Consider the following 11,142-nt stretch of genomic DNA (forward strand, 5'->3'; position numbering starts at 1 on the left):
CGGCCCACTGGGGACTGGGCTGGCGCTGTGCATCATGGGATAGGCTCGGGCCCCGGCCCTGGCTTTGGCAGCGGCATGTGTGGAGAAGGCAGGCGGCTGTGGAACAGGTTGCCTGGTTGCCATGCCAACCCAGGGCCTGTGTGAACTTGGGAAACTCGCAGGCAACACTACCGCTGCGCGCGCGAGTGGCCGCCCGCGAGGGGAGCGCGCGCCGTCCCCTCGCGGGCCGCCGCGGGCAGCAGGAGGAGTCCCGCGGGCCCACACCGGAGCGCCCGCGGTGACCGGTTCCCGGCCCAGCACCGCACGGAGCTGGGCACGCGGTGTCAGGGTAGTGACCTTAGCCGAGGCGCCACCCGCCTCCGCGCCCTCCCTATTTCACCTCCAGATTGTAACGGCCTGCAGGATTAATGGACGCTTATTCCAAGGCTCTGGCGGGACAGGAGCTGGGTTCAAACCCCGTTGCTGCAACTTTCTGGCTCTGTGGACTTACTTAATCTTCCTGCTTCCATTGCCCCATTTGTAAAATGAAAAGGAAAATGAGAATTGCTACTTAACTCTGCCCTGAGGATTAAGTGGATAATATGGCTTATTATTCCATTTAATAATGTGAAATGCTTAGTACAGTGCCTGGTACTTGTAAATAGGCCCACTATAGAATTTGCGGGGTCTAGCGCAAAATGAAAGTGTGAGGGCCCCTTGTTCAAAATTGTTAATGAATTTCAAGATGGAGATAGCAGAACATTAAACCCAAATCAAAGATTCAAAGCTGTCCTTGTTTGTAAGCACTCATTCAGTGTTACCTGTTGTCATTCTGTCCAGTTCCGAAAATGAATAGAAATAGAAAATGGCCATTTGATGAAAGTGACTTTTCAAAATCAGTAGTATTTCATAAGATATAGTTATTATATATAAAACTAAACCCAAGATGGATTGAAAACATAAGCAAACCACAACACTATAAAAGACCACAAGAGGATATAGGGGGAGAAAGCTTTCTAATTAGAGAGGGGAAATGTTTATAATGAATCAAAATCAATACATCCCTTTAAAAATTGAAGGAAAATTAAACATTTATATAGTAAGAGTGCCACCATCAATGAATAAGCGAGAAAATAGCTTTAAAATATTGTAATACTTGTGGTAGACAAATGGCTAATCTTCATGATAAATACAGAAATTCTCTAATCAGTTAAAAAAGAGCAATCCAGACATAGAAACCAAACTTATGTTTACCAAAGCGGAAGGGGGGGAAGGGATAAATTAGGAGTTTGGGATTAACACATACACACTGCTGTATATAAAATAGATAACCGGGAGTTCCCTGATGGCACAGTGGCTAAGACTCCCCGCTCCCAAGGCAGGGGGCCCAGCTTCGATCTCTGGTCAGGGAACTAGATCCTACATGCCGTAACTACGAGTTCACATGCCCCATTGAAAATCCCCCACGCGGGAACAAGGACCCAGAGCAGCCAAATAAACAAATAAAATTAGATTATAATGATGGTTGCACAACTCTGACAATATGCTAAAAACCACTGAACTGTGTGCACCTTAAATGGTGAAGTTTATATTATTTGAAATATATCTGGACTTTCCTGGTGGTTAAGAATCCACCTGCCAATGCAGGGGACACAGATTCGACCCCTGGTCCCGGAAGAGCCCACATGCCACGGAGCAACTAAGCCCCTGCGCCACAACTACTGAGCCCACGAGCCATAACTACTGAAGCCTGCACACCCTAGAGCCCGTGCGTGGCAACAAGAGAAGGCACTGCAATGAGAAGCCCACGCAACGCAACGAAGAGTAGCCCCCTCTCGCTGCAACTAGAGAAAGCCTGCATGCAGCAACAAAGACCCAACTCAGCCAAAAATAAATAAAGAAATATTTTAAGAAAGAAATATATCTCACTAAAGCTATAAAAATAAGAAAAAGTGAATAATAAAAAGAAATGCAACTTTGAAATATATTTTCATCTATTAAATACACTGGCAAAAATTTAAATGATCATTAACACCGTGTTTTGGCAAGTTTTGTGAGAAAATCAGCACTCACATTGTTTATATTGTTTGAGGAGATATTACTGTTTTATGTTATTTTTTATTTAAAAGATAAAAGGGTGAGATTTTTATTTCTGAAAAAGAAGATAAGACTTGGAAGTTAAAGATCTGCTACTTCCAGGCTATGTGACCTTGGACAAGTTCCTGAGTGTCAGCACCCTCAGTTGCAAAATAAGGTACATACAGGACTGTTACAACAGTTAAATAAACTAACATATATAAAGTGCCTGACAGAGAATTAGCACTCAATAAATGTAGCTGTTTTATTGTAGTTGTAGTCTTGTATTCCTTTCTGAATCCCCAGAGAGCAGCTTAGTGCAAGGCACAGAGTCATTGTTTATTAAGTGTTTGTTAAATGAATGAATTCAACAGCCATTTAGAGTGACAACTCTCAAATCCAATGGTCCTAAAAGTAATATGTTGTATTCAAAGATCCCAGCTCTTAAGCCAGACCAGAAATTACTTCCTTACCTCTCTGAGCCTCCAGTTTTCTCCCACGGAACATAAGGTTAATATAACAGCAGTAAATGAAATAAAGCAGATAAAGCATTTAGCCCCATGGGGCCAGGACAGTGGAATGCGCTGAGTAGCCATATTAGAAAAATATATAAGAGGAGGAAACTTAGCAGACATGAGAAAATTACAAAATTTCCAGGACTTTACCAGGCTCTGTGCTCCATGATGTCATTCTGAGATCCATGATTAGCTCAATTTTAAGCTTTAGCTTTCATTACTCAGTCCGAGATTCCATTATCAGTTTAGCCACAGTCATGTGGTACCACACCCCATCCAGGCCTCTCCTCCATCCAAAGCCCAACAGAATACCAGCCAGCCATCCCTGCTTTCCCTTAAGGAACTGCTCTCAAAAAACCTTAGGCCCCCGCCAGGCCCCCAAAATAACTCTATCACAACATCACCTGCAACAAACTCATGAGACATCCTATTATCAAATGCTTACCTGTGTGCCATGCACTGTAAGACTTTTACATACATTATTTCATTTAAAACTCCCCAAATACCTATGATATGAGCAACATTATTATTCCCATTTAAAAATGAGAAAACTGGGACATCCCTGGTGGTCCAGTGGCTAAGCCTTCACGCTCCCAATGCAGGGGGCTTGGGTTCGATCCCTGGTCAGGGAACTAGATCCCACATGCATGCCGCAACTCAAGAGTTCACATGTCCCAGCTGAAAAGATTCTGCATGTCACAGCTAATGATCCCGAATGCCACAATGAAGGAACCCAAATGCCACAACTAAGACTCGGTGCAGCCAAAATAAAAATAAACAAATAGATATTAATTTTTTTTAATAAAAATGAGAAAACTGAGACTTGGGAGGTTATGGAACCAGATTAGTATTTATCCAAGTGTGTTATCTAAGGCTATTTGCTGAGAGTTGTCTGTTCAGGAGGCTGTTGAAATCATCCCTAAATCTTGAAAATCTCCACAATTCAACTGATTAAACCCATGCATAACAGATAATGTAATCAATCTTTGGGAGTTTTCAAAAACCAAGAATCTAATCAAACTGACCTGGGATGAGGATTAGGGTGGATTTGGGAAGAGTGTTCTAATCTAATCAGTAATCCATTCCATTGTAACCTAATCAGACAAAGAGAGATCTCAGACAGAAACATTTGGTGAAGGCCATTCAAGAATGTCTTTGTTCAAGAATTTCAAATGTTACCTCTTCCTTCGGGTGGAAGTGGTTCTCCACGTATGGTCTGAGGCTCACCAGTGAGTCAGCAAACTGGCCATGCTGACAGCTGAGAACAAATCCTGGAGTGGACAAATGCTGTTCAATTCCACAGACTTTCACTCTCTTACAGCCAACTGCTATTGGGTGATAAATGTTACTATAATATTGTATTTGTAAACTAAATATAAGGCATTCTCAAGCAAAGTTGGGACACCCCCAATTTTCTGGAAAAATGCTTTGTTATCAGTGTCGAGTTGCTTTGCTTTTTCAACTGTGTTACACTTGTGTTTTTGTATATTTGTAGACTCTCCCTTGGGTTGCACTTCCACTCTTTGTTTTGGTACTTGGGTAATTGTTACACTGTTAACATTTCCATTGTCATTCTGTTTTTTAGCAAATCTGGGTTATTAGAGTGCTTTTCCCATAGGAACAGAGGAGGGAGGGAGGGTTTGGGCTTCCAACATTGGTGACTAAGTAATTCCGATCAACTCTCCCACTGAGGAAAACTAGAAAACTGGAAAAATCTGAAAATCCCGTCTTGAAATCATTGGAAAGTTAACAAGTTAGTGAAGAATTACTGAGCCAGGATCTGGGAAAGGAGAGAGATTGAGGAATGCAAGCCCCATAAATAGGACTACTTTTCCGGGTGGGGCATTTCTTGAGACGTAGTTTTCCTGAGAGGTAGCTAAGAGACAGAATGATGCTTACAACAGCCTCGGGTACTTAGCAGAACAGAGATTGGAGTCCAGAACCTGCTGAGAGAAAGCACCTAGTAAACAGCTCTCACTTTGGATTGGGATCCCAACAGACTGTACCCTAAAAGCAAAGGTGAATAGAGTAGACAAGCTCTTACAAAGATTGAAACTCAACTTCAAAACATCTCAAACACTGAAATTGTCTTGAAGTGATTCCAGAGTGCCAGTGCCCAAGAACCTGGCAGAAAACAAAGTGAGGGACTTCCCTGGCAGTCCAGTGGTTAAGACTTCGGCTTTCAATGCAGGGGGTGCAGGTTCGATCCCTGGTCAGGGAGTTAAGATCCCACATGCCTCATGGCCAAAATACCAAAACATAAAACAGAAGCTATATTGTAACAAATTCAATAAAGACTTAAAAAAAAAAAAAAGTGGTCCAGGGCTTCCCTGGTGGCGCAGTGGTTGAGAGTCCGCCTGCTGAGGCAGGGGACATGGGTTCGTGCCCCGGTCCGGGAAGATCCCACATGCCGCAGAGCAGCTGGGCCCGTGAGCGATGGCCGCTTAGCCTGCGCTTCCGGAGCCTGTGCTCCGCAACGGGAGAGGCCACAACAGTAAGAGGCCCGCGTACCGCAAAAAAAAAAAAAAAAAAAAAGTGGTCCACATTAAAAAAGTCTTTAAAGGAAAAAAAGAAAAGGAAACAAAGTGAATCCTCTCTAAAGAGATCGTTATCTAGGCCTCAAATTATTTTTATGAACACTTATGCAAATATAATATTCAGTGAACAAACAAAAATAATCACGCATACTAGGAGACAAGATAACATGAACAAAAAATAACAGCAACGAAAGACAATTGAAAAGCATGCAAAAGAACCTCATATTGAAGTCATCAAATTGTTTGTTTGTTCACGAAGATAATGGAAGATGGATAATTCTGACAGAAAACTGGAAATTACAGACAAAAGCCAATTCTATGACAGAAAAATATAATAGAAATTAACAACCCAATGGATTGGGGTTAACAGCAGATTAAACACTGCTGAAGAGAGAATTAGTAAATTTAGAGGTGGGAAGAAAATATCCAGAATGAAACATAAAGAGGCAAAAACGGTAGGAAAGAGAGAAAGGATAGCGTTACAGAGGAGAGAATGAGACTGTTTAACATACAGGGCACTGGAAAACTGAAAGGACAGGAAGGAAGGAGTGGGGCAGAAGAAATACTTGACATGAAAGGGCTAATTTACCAAAACTAATGAAAAAAATAAAGCCACAGAGTCAAGAAGCACTATGAATTGTAAATAAGAAAAACCTGAGGAAAATTAAAACTGGTATGTCGGTGAGGGTTGAGAGGATGGTGACTGTCTTTTCACCCATCCTCCAGAGACATGGGGTCAAATCAGGGAAGTGGGAAAGCCTTAATGAAAACAAAACTGAAGCAAATTCAATACATGCGAGAAATGGAGGAAGCAAAGTATAGTTTTGACCAAAAAAAAAAAAGGAAAGGAAGGAAGAAAGAGAGAAAAAGAAAAGCTAATACCAAAGAAAAAGAATTAGAAAGTTTATTAATAAAATCCCAGAACTAAAGTTCTAGACAATACGTCCATAAATGACCTCACAGAGGAATCTGATGGCATATGAAAAAGATGTAACAGCACTGGCTTGTTAGGAGATGTCAGTATAGATAGATTTTAGAAACTGATAGGAATTAAATAAACATGAGTATGAGTTTTAAGGTTAAGGCAATTCCCAAAAAATAAAATAGCATTTATAACTTTCAAACTAGCAGAAGAAAACCTCATCATGCAAAGTACAAATATATATATATACATATATACAATCCTATTTACTACATAGGAAATAGGAAATACAAAATAACATAGCAGGAAAAAAGTCTTAAGAGTAATTCCAATAAATATGGAAAGACTTGGGAATTCCCTGGTGGTCCAGAGGTTAGGACTCTGCGCTTCCATTGCAGGGGGCTTGGGTTTCCATCCCTTGTCGGGGAACTAAGATCCCACAGCCAAGCACCAAGTGGCCTAAAAAAAATCTGAACAACACAAAAAGCTCATTTTACTGGCTATATGTAGAATTCTATTCTCAACCAACAGAAAATCATACTTTTTAAACATACATAGTAAATGTTTAAAAATAGAACGTGCATAATGCTATAAAGGAAGCCACAACAAATTCCAAAAAATCAATATCATATAGACCATGTTCTCCAACCATAAGATGTGAAAGTTAAAACCTTTTTATTGTTGAAAACTACAAATCCTATAAGTTGGACACTATAAGATTACATTTTTAAGCAACCACTGTGTTTTTTAAAAAATATAAAGGAAATAACTTAGAAACAAATAATAAGGAAAACACTGTGTGTCAAAATTTGTGGGACAGAACAAAAACAGTATTGGAAGGAAGTATATATTGACAATTTTATTTATTTATTTTTAAAATTTATTTATTCTATTTATTTATTTTTGGCTGTGTTGGGTCTTCGTTGCTGCACACGGGCTTTCTCTAGTTGCGGCGAGCGGGGGCTACTCTACGTTGTGGTGCGTGGGCTTCTCATTGCAGTGGGTTCTCTTGTTGTGGAGCATGGGCTCTAGGCACACGGGCTTCAGTAATTATGGCACTCAGGCTCAATAGTTGTGGCTCACAGGTTCTAGAGTGCAGGCTCAGTAGTTGTGGCGCACGGGCTTAGTTGCTCTGTGGCATGTGGGATCTTCCCCAACCAGGGCTCGAACCCATGTCCCCTGCATTGGCAGGCTGATTCTTTTTTTTTTATGTATTGCATTTTTTTTAATTCTTTTTTTAAATTTATTTTATTTATTTATTTTTGACTGTGTTGGGTCTTTGTTGTGGTGCATGGGCTTCTCACTGAGGTGGCTTCCCCTGCTGCAGAGCACAGGCTCTAGGCACGCGGGCTTCAGTAGTTGTGGCACGTGGGCTCAGTAGTTGTGGCTCATGGGCTCTAGAGCGCTGGCTCAGCAGTTGTGGCGCACAGGTCTAGTTGCTCTGTGGCATGTGGGATCTTCCCGGACCAGGGCCTGAACCCGTGTCCCCTGCATTGGCACGCTGATTCTTAACCACTGCGCCAACAGGAGAGTCCCTATAACTTTTTCTTATACTTTTAGATAATTTTGTATCTAAAGATCTTATACCTTATCAGATTTACTCCTGTGTCATAGTTCTGTTGCTATTTTAATGTTTTCTTTTTATAATTACATCATATGAAGTTACTGGTGTATAGAAGAGCAATTGGCAATTTTGTATACGGACCTTATAATCAACTACCTTGCAATATTCTTCTATTACTCTAGTAAATTGTCTAGAGATTATTGTGTTTTTTAATGAAAATAATCATGTCGTATGAGTATAATGACAATTTTATCTCTTCCTTTACAATAGTTATGCCACGAATCTCTTACTATTTTCTTATTGCACTGGCTAGGGCATCCATCACATTGTTGAGTAGAAATAGCAATAGTTGGCATGTGTATCAGGTTTATAATTTTAAAGGGAATGCTTTTAAAGCTTCCATATTTATGATGACATTTATTGTATGTTTTTTATAGGTACTTTCTTCGGGTTACCATTCTATTTCTAATTTATGTTCAATTTTGTCAAATACTTTTCCTGCATTTATTGAAATGTTTATATGGGTTTCTTTTTCCTCTTTAATCTGTTATTACAGTAAATGACATCTATAGATATTCTAACATGTATATATATTATTCCTGTGATGACCCCAACCTGGTCATTGTATTTGTTTCTTTTATTCATTATCGGATATTATTCACTAATATTTTGTTTAGGATCTTTTCACCTATATTCACAAGTAAAATGTATTTGTAATAACTTTTCCCTGTTTTAACTTTATCTGAATTTGGTATCAGGTTATATTGGCCTCATCGAGTTGGCAGGAGGTGGGTATTCCCTCTTTTTTTGTGCTCTGGAAGAGGTTGTATAAGATGATCTGTGTATAAGAATAATCTGTGGCTTGAAAGTTGACAGAATTTGCCTGTAAAGCCATCAGGGCCTGGTGTTTTCTTTGCTGGAAGTTGTTTACTGCTCCAATGTTTAAAAACCTTTCATTATGAAATAATGATAGATTCACAGGAAGTTGCAAAAAAATGTACTGGAAGATCCTCTTTACCCTTCACACCCAGTTTTCCCTAATGGTAACATCTTGCATAACTATAGTACAATATCAAAACCAGAAGATTGGCCTTGGAGCAACCCACATGGCTTATTCATATTTCACCAGTTTTACATGCACTCATTCCTGGGTGTATGGGTGTACACTTTTATACAATTTTATCACATGTGTGGACTGGTGTAACCACCACCACAATCAAGGTACAAAACTATTTCATCACCACAATGATCCTCCTACTTCCCCTTTACAGCTATAACCACTCCTCCCCCCACCCCTTTTCTAACTGCTGGCTACCACTAATCTGTTCTTCACCTCTGTAATTTTGTTATTTCAAGAATGTTATATTGGGACTTTCCTGGCGGTCCAGTGGTAAAGAATCCTCCTTACAATTCAGGGGACACAGTTTTGATCCCTGGTCAGGGAACTAAGATCCCTACACCACGGGACAACTAAGCCCACCCACCGCAAGTACTGAGCTCATGCACCTCAACTTGAGAGCCTGCACGCCACAACTACAGAGCCCACATACCCTGGAGCCTGCACACCACAACTAGAGAAGAGAAAACCCACACGCCAGAACTAGAGAGAAGCCTGCGTGCCACAACTAAGACCCCATGCAGCCAAAAATAAATAAATAGATTCAATGAAGAATTTTAAAAATATATATATTGTATTAGTGGAGTCATACAGTATGTAACCATTCGAGGTTGGCTTTTTTCACTCAGCATAATTCCCTTCGGTTCTATCCATGTTGCATGTATCAATGTTCTTTTTCATTGCTGAATTAACTAGTATTTAGTGGTATTGCTGAACCATTGAATTCAACCATTGAAGGACATTTTGCTTGTTTCCAGTTTTTGGCTATTACAAGGAAAACTGCTATAAACAATTGTGTACAGATGTTTTGTTTTGTGAACATAATTTTCATTTCTCTGGGATAAATTCTCAAGAGTATAATTTTAATCATTATAAGATTACTTGCCATTTGGGTTTTTCTTGAGTCAATTTTAATTGTTATATTTGCCAGGAAGTTGTTCATTTCATATAAATTTGGAAATTTATTGGCATAAGTTTACAACAGTTTTCTCTTAATATCTTTTATTTTATTTTATTTTTTTGCGGTACGCGGGCCTCTCACTGTTGTGGCCTCTCCCGTTGCGGAGTACAGGCTCCAGACGCGCAGGCCCAGCGGCCATGGCCCACAGGCCTAGCCGCTCCGCGGCATGTGGGATCCTCCCGGACCGGGGCACGAACCAGTGTCCCCTGCATCGGCAGGCGGACTCTCAACCACTATGCCACCAGGGAAGTCCCTCTTAATATCTTTTAAATCTAAGTTTTCTCTGTAGTTATAGCCCCTTTATTATTTACAATATTATTTATTTGTGCTTTTCTTTCTATTCTCATTAAATCTCACAAGAGATGTGTTTACTCTGTTAGCTTTTTAAAAAGAAAAACATTTTTTCTTCCTCTTTTCCATCTGGAACCATGGAGGGTGCAGAAAAGGAGAAAAAGCTTCCTGCTGTGTCAGAAGCCCTTAAGAGTGAAGGAATTTTACAGAGCTGCTGAACAAGCATCTAAAATAGAAGTTTGCCCCAAAAATGCTGTGAAATGCAAGGAGGAAGCTTACCTTACAAAAAAGCTAAGTACTATCACAAGGAATATAGGCAGACGTACAGACTGAGATTTGAATGGCTAGGATGACAGGAAAAGCTGGCAACTTCTATCTACCTGAGAAACCCAAATTGGCATTTGTCATCAGTATCAGTGGTATGAGCTCAAAGGTCCGCAAGGAGTTTCAGGTTCTTTGCCTTCGCCGGATCTTCAATAGCACCTACTTTGAGCTCAAGTTAACACTGTGAGGGTTGTGGAACCATGTATTGCCTGGGGGTACCAGAATTTGAAGTCAGTAAATGAATTGATCTACAAATGTGAGTTATGGCAAAATCAACAAGAAGTGAATTGCCCTGACATATTAACACATTGATTGCTTGATGTCTTGGTATATTTGGAATCATCTGGATGGAGGATCTGATTCATGAGATTTATACTGTTGGAAAACACTTCAAAGAAGCAAACAACTTCCTCCAGCCCTTCAAATTATCTTCTCTGACAGGCAGAATGAAGAAAAAGACCACCCATTTTGGAATGTGGAGTTGCTGGCAACAGAGAAGACCAGATGAACAGGCTTATTAGAAGGATGAACTAAGGTGTCTACCATGATTATTTTTATAATCTAGTCAGTTAATAAAAAGTGACTGATTTCAAATTGAAAAGCAAACAATTTTTTTACTTTGGGTCTTTTTCATTGATTTCTACCATTAATTATTTTGGTTATTACATCCTTATGTTTCTAGGTTTATTCTATCAATTTTTTCTTTTACATTTAGTTCATTAATTTTATCTTTTATTATTTTCTGATACAAACATTTAAAGCCATACATTTCCCTTGAGACTCTATTTTCTCTGCATCCTACAAATGTTAAATGTAATATCTTTTTTTTTTAACATCTTTATTGGGGTATAATTGC

At 39.8% G+C, this 11,142-nt stretch overlaps 1 pseudogene across 1 annotated transcript; it reads left to right on the forward strand.

Moving 5' to 3' along the window:
• Window positions 1-10,099: 10,099 nt before the first annotated feature.
• Window positions 10,100-10,820, forward strand: LOC307196358 (large ribosomal subunit protein uL30-like; annotated as a pseudogene). The gene has a single exon. The product of its transcript is annotated as a large ribosomal subunit protein uL30-like (transcript).
• The last annotated feature ends 322 nt before the right edge of the window (window positions 10,821-11,142 follow it).

The sequence above is a fragment of the Stenella coeruleoalba genome, assembly GCF_951394435.1.
Source record: "Stenella coeruleoalba genome assembly, chromosome: 1".
Classification (NCBI taxonomy): domain Eukaryota; kingdom Metazoa; phylum Chordata; class Mammalia; order Artiodactyla; family Delphinidae; genus Stenella; species Stenella coeruleoalba.